Raw genomic sequence first — 6,583 nt, 5'->3', positions numbered from 1 at the left:
CACACAAGCAGGAAAAAAGCATTACAGAACTATTGCCCATGTAGAACAATGTCTGCAAAGAGCTTACTACAAGAAAGGAGTAGAGCAAATAATTAAAGTTAGCTGAGAAAAATCAGGGAATTGCTTAAGGATGAGAGAGGGGTTAACAGTGAAGTGACACGCCTCTCAGAAAAGCTCTGATGAAAATATTGTTAGAGAAGGAGTTTAGAGAGAATACAGAGAAAATGGTTTGGGAATCAGATTTGAAGATACAAATAGGGCGACAGAGCTGGGAGGGACTATGGAAACAAAGAGTGTTGAGAAGTTTATCAGTAAGAATAAAGGAGAATTATTTTAAAATCCTATGGAGGTGGTACCTAACCCCGGTTAGATTGAATAAGATAAGTGATCAACATTCAGCAAATTGTTGGAGAGGTTGTGGGGAAAAAGGAACGTATTTACATATGTGGTGGCAATGCAAATATGTACAAAGATTATGGAAGATGGTGTTCTCAGAAATTGAAGAAATAGTGGGAATGAAAATAGAACAAACACCAAAAATAGCATTGCTGTCACTATTTGAAGATATAAAGTGTGGAAAAGGAACTATAGAGCTGATATCGAATTTGTTGGTTGCAGCACGACTGATGGTAGCTAGGAACTGGAAGGTCCAAGGGGAATATACTATTGAGGAATGGTACAAAGAAGTATGGGACATAGCCATTAATGATAAACTGACATGTAATATTAAGTGGAGAAAAGGCGTAACTAAAATAAATGAGTTCGAAGGAATTTGGAAACAGTTCCTAGTGTTTGTGTTTACTAAGGGAAGTGGGAAACCACCAGCAGAAGAAACGATTAGATTTTGGACTCGAGAATGATCCCGAGGTGGGGGGTGCACTTTTATGTTAAGAACGAAGATGTTGTAGTATGATAAGGTATATGTAATAGTTTTTGATATTTGTACTCAACAATCATTCAATATGTATGCAGCAGATATTTGATGTTTTTCTTTTTCTTATTGTGTTTTGTTTCAGTTATATTTTGGTAATGTTTATCTATGTTTATATAATGTTGAAAATGAATAAAAATTTAATAAAAAAAGAAAAGAAAAGCTCTGATGGCTGTAAGTTCCCTCAGAGCAGCATGGGTTTCTGAAAGATTGAGGATGAAGAAACAAGCAATGGGATTTACATAGGGTGACCATATGAAAAGGAGGACAGGGCTCCTGTATCTTTAACAGTTGCATAGAAAAGGGAATTTCAGCAGGTGTCATTTGTATATATGGAGAACCTGGTGAGATCTCCTCTTCATCACAAGAGTTAAAGCTGCAGGAGCTATACTAGAGTGACCAGATTTAAAAGAGGGCAAGGCACCTGCAGCTTTAACTGTTGTGATGAAGAGGAAATGTCACCAGGTTCTCCATATATACAAATGACACCTGCTGATATTCCCTTTTCAATACAACTGTTAAAGATACAGGAGCCCTGTCCTCCTTTTCATATGGTCACCGTAATTTACAGGAGGAGAGGACTGCTTCAGACTTCTGATATGTTACCTACATAGGCAACCCAGGCAGACTCTTTAACATCCTCAGTACAAGATAGGGAGACATGTGTACCGTAAAGTCAGGATTTAGAGGAATAAATCAGCTCTCTGTTCCATCTCTCAGAAGGCAAAGCCAGCCAAATAATTTCTCACTCAAATCACCAAAAACTACATGTATACGCCATCCCAAACCACCCCCAGACAAGAAGTTCCTCTTCAATTACAATTCATTTGTAAAAGTATATATAAAAAATACCCAAATGGACTTAGAGCCCCCTCCCCCCGTAAAAACAGCACCAAAATGGATTTTTAAAATGATTTTTTTTAAAAAAAAAATGACAGAGTGTTTAATCCTAAATCAAGACAAGGTTAAATCGCCCCATAGTAATTCCTCAGCTCTTGTACAGGCCCTGCTCCAAAATGTAGGAATATGCCCTTAAGTAATTATCCCATTAATCAGTCTTCATTATCTCCATAAATTTAATTCAAAGTAAAATTTAAGTAGTACACAATCCTGTGAGGGGAGCAACATGCTGGTGTTGGGGTGAGTGGTAGGAAGCACGGATTTAGACAAGGCCCTATTCTCATCCCCTCATTTCAATAGGCAGTGATAGGAAGAGCCTATAAGAAGAAACCCTTTTAAAATCTTCAGCAGAAAAAAAACAGTGTACAGCAAGAGTGAAGTGGTAAAGGACTTCATATGAACATTTTTTCATTGTCCGATCCCTCACTGCTTTGGGTGTGAATTATGGATGAGGAGCAATTAGGGTCTCTAATCAAAAGATTACAACATCTATGTTAGGTTAGGGAAACATGCACACAACAATATATATTAGGGAAAATACCATTAAAAAGTGCACTATTTTAGGAAAAAAGCTTCCAAAAATGTAAATATTTCACAAGAATGCATGTATTATAGGAAATGTACACAAGAATGCCTCAGACTACCTTGTTACTTCACGACACAGGTGGGTTTTGAACACAGGCCTTCTGGTCTCCTAGTTTTTACAACACACAATGACCTCCCTTGGCCTGATCCTTGTGAGGTATGATTCTGGGACAAAAGCTGTTCTGGGTCACCAAAACATCCTAGGCTCACGACATCACAAAATGTAGCCCAAATAACTTTGAGAAACTGTAAGACTGCCTGTCACTCCTGACTCTTGAGCTGAGCTAGGAGGAGTGGTGCTTAGCTTGTTATTGTTCACTGTGAGTGCCTCTGCTGCACAACAGCTAGAAATTCAACTGGAAGAGCTTTCCAACCTCTGCACCTTCATACTGGGGAAAGGGTGTAAGTGTCGCTAAAATAAGGTGACCATATGAAAAGGTGGACAGAGCTTCTGTATCTTTAACAGTTGTATTGAAAAGGGAATTTCAAATGGTGTCATTGTTATACGTGCAGCACCTGGTGAAATTCCCTCATCACAACAGTTAAAGCTGCAGGAGCCCTGCCCCCTTTTGTATCTGCTTACGTTAGGCAGGTCACCCACTCCTACAAACCACTTCTGGTGCGCCACACCATATGGAGCGCAGGGCTCAGATAAGCCCCATAGGGGAAGCGTCAGGCTGCTAACAACTGCAAGCCCAGGCCTTTCGTACGCTAATGAAGACCCCCAGAAGGCAGAAACTACAAACCGGCAGATATGATGGCTCTGACAGAGAACAGACACCAGCGCTTTCCTTTCATTGCCTGTGCTGATGGATTAGTTTGAGGAGGGGCTGGCAGATGAGATCCTAGATGGGCTGGCCAGGGTGGAACAGCCCTCAACCATTAAGGTCCAGCTCTCTTTAAAGACAGATGGGCAGCTATCCAACTGCCGTTCAGTGCACCAAACTGCTACCTCACAAGGACATCCAAGTCACTTCCTAGATTTCAGGTACCCTTTGTGAGTCCAATGTCCATGGCCATGTTTAACAATCCAAGAAAAATAACATTATTGACAGGCTGGGCTTTGTTTGTATTGTGAGGAGGCGGGGCACTTTGCAATTACTTGCCCCATGAAACACCTATGCTCTATGCCCTCAGTGAATGGCTCAACCCAGCCCTAGCAGGAATCCTAGGACTGGGTTCGCCTCAAACCACAGGCTCCTTGCCAGGCTCCAACTAGAACTGGTAACATTGTGCCACCCAGATAGGGTTGCCATATTCTGAATTCACAAAACCGGGACAATTGGGTGGGGGTGGGTGGGTAGGATATATATATATTTTTTAAAAAAACACTGAGCAATATATAAAGGTCTAGGAAAAGCCCAGTTTCTGCAAAGCCCAATTTTTCAATTAAAACATCAACAACTGTAAAACTAGACATCTTAAATGCACTGCAACTTACGGTGAGTGACTCAGATGAGCCTGTGGAGGAGCGGTGATGCTCTGGAAAAGGTGCCAGATTGATGTGTCTTTTTCTCTGCTGCTGCCGCTCCTCTGAACAGGATCAAGGCACCATTTGGAGGTCAGAATTTCTCCAGCCAGCTGGACCAGGAATCTGGGATACTTGCCCAGCCAGTCGGGACATTTCAGAATCTTCTGGAAATCGGGACATTCCCGGTTTTCCGGGACGTATGGCAACCCTACACCCAGATCATACCACTATCCAGACCACTACTATGATACACTCAAGGTAGGGTGACCATATGAAAAGGAGGACTGGGCTCCTGTATCTTTAACAGTTGTATTGAAAAGGGAATTTCAGCAGGTGTCATTTGTATATATGGAGAACCTGGTGAAATTCCCTCTTCATCACAACAGTTAAAGCTGCAGGAGCTATACTAGAGTGACCAGATTTAAAAGAGGGCAGGGCACCTGCAGCTTTAACTGTTGTGATGGAGTGGGAATTTCACCAGGTTCTCCATATATACAAATGACACCTGCTGAAATTCCCTTTTCAATACAACTGTTAAAGATACAGGAGCCCTGTCCTCCTTTTCATAGGGTCACCCTACTCAAGGGCTTCAGGTAATTTGAGAGAAAGATTGCCTTCTCCCTTACCAACCTGCCCGATCACTGACGTCATTAGAGGGCATGCTCCTGGTGGTTCCACATGGACCTATAGCCCAATTGGAATTCACCTGGAGAAGAGCCTTTAGTGTAGTGGCCCCTGTGGAACTCTGTCCCTGGAGGTCAGGCAGGCTGCTTCCAGGGCCTCCTGAAAACAACTCTGTTTCGAGAAGCCATCCTCAACTGACTAGCCCTTATTTTTCTTGTCCCTTCATTTTTAAATTGAACAATATTAATTTTCTTTTTAAACCTTCTTTCTTTTCCTGTTTATACCTACATCCACTGCTCTGGAATCTGTTTCACATAATTGAATCGTATATAAATATTGTAAATATAAATAAATAAATTTCATGGACATTGTCTTTGTCCACTAGTGTATCAAGGATGGTGCATGGACATCCTCTTAGGACCGTTTTTCAGGACTGTAACTTGGCCAGTCGAAGAGGTACTGCAGCTGGGGATGTGGGAGGAATCCATTTGGGAGTGAGGCTTGGTGAACGTTCTCCGGTTCCACCCCCATCCCAAGACTCCGGCCCGACATCCGCCAGGTGGCTTGATTCGGCCCACAGCGAGTCAGACCAGCTGGTGAATGTCCTGGTGATGGGGCAGCAAGGGGGAGGAGGAGGGGGGAGATGCAGCTTCCAAAGCAGCCTCAAGGGCAGCCCCACATAAAGCATGTTACAGTAGTCCAGCCTTGAGGTTAATTATGCATGGATCAGTGTGGTCAAGCTATCCCTGTCCAAGAACCGCCCATCCACAAAGTCTTCACCTTACCAGGATTTATTAAACAAATGTGCCTCTGTGCAGGTACTGCTGATTGTTTACTGCATAAAGAAAATGCAGGGAGGCTGTGCTGGCAGGTACTGAAAAAGCAGAGAATATCTAATGCAGACACATTCTTTTCTTTACACTTAAAACCTCCTTTCCTGGATATTTTCATCCAGGCTGTTTATTCCATGCAATTTGAACAGCTGAGTGCAAGCTTATCACATTTTGGAGGCACCTCTGGGCCTTTTGGAGATCATGTATGCTGGTGTGCCACCTCCCGGATGCAAGCGGCTATAGCAAGATAGTGACTGCTACAGCACCTCTATTAGAAATACTAGTAGAAAGAAACATCACAAAAAGTGCTGGAGTGGGGAGAAAAAAAGAGGGTTGGAAAGACCAAACACGTGGTCTGTGCTGCAGTAATTTGGGACTCCAACTTCTAGAACCCCAGCCAGCATGGCCAGTGGTTGGTGTAGTCCAAAAGACCCGAAGGGCCCTGTGTTGTCTTCCTTTTGTTTAGACTGTTTTCGGGTTGAACCAAAGCCTACTGGGATGCAGTTAGAAATGGCTGCTCTCCCTTTGAAAACATAATAGTTCACAGTTATATCGCTAAGACTCATCAGTTTTTTGCACCATACTAAGCAGCAATTCTTGTTCTCTTGTCCTGTCCCCTTCTTTTGTGTTTAGCTTAGCAGCCAACTCGATAAAGAATTCTGATTAATCAAAACCTCAAGCACCATTTTGATTTTGGAGTTGGTTTAGACTATTTAATATATTATATTTTAATACGGCCAATAACCAATGTAGCCAAAGAGAATAATTTGAGTGTGGCCCACCTAGAAGAAAAACAGAAAATAATACGAAAGTTTACCTCTCTATATCTCCTGATTTATGAAGTGATGGGGAGCTCTTTTAAACTCCTTCGCTGGAAAAGGAGGGGAGACAGAGAGGAGGAAAAGATCCCTCCCGGATGAAAGGAAGCCTCTTTCCCTCTGACTCTGAGTAATCCATGCATTTGGGTTGCTCTTTTTATCCCTCCTCTCAGGAGTCAAAAACAAAACAAAACAAGTTGTTTCTCTGAGATTGCTCATCAGATATTGGAAAATGGATATTTTGGTATCAGACATTAAGGGAAGAAAAAAGACAATGGTCTCAGCTTTCCTTCATGATGTGATTTTTGCATAAATATATTTGCCTGTCCTATCACAGGTCCAGGTAAGCAAGATAGGGGGATTTGGGGGACTGTCAAGAAGGCATGACAGCTTTCACAATATTGAGTTTTTAAGATCTCAC

This window comes from Elgaria multicarinata, chromosome 11, assembly GCF_023053635.1.
Source record: "Elgaria multicarinata webbii isolate HBS135686 ecotype San Diego chromosome 11, rElgMul1.1.pri, whole genome shotgun sequence".
In the NCBI taxonomy this organism is placed as follows: domain Eukaryota; kingdom Metazoa; phylum Chordata; class Lepidosauria; order Squamata; family Anguidae; genus Elgaria; species Elgaria multicarinata.
The sequence above is the reverse complement of the archived record's forward strand: the minus strand, read 5'-3'. Positions refer to the sequence as shown.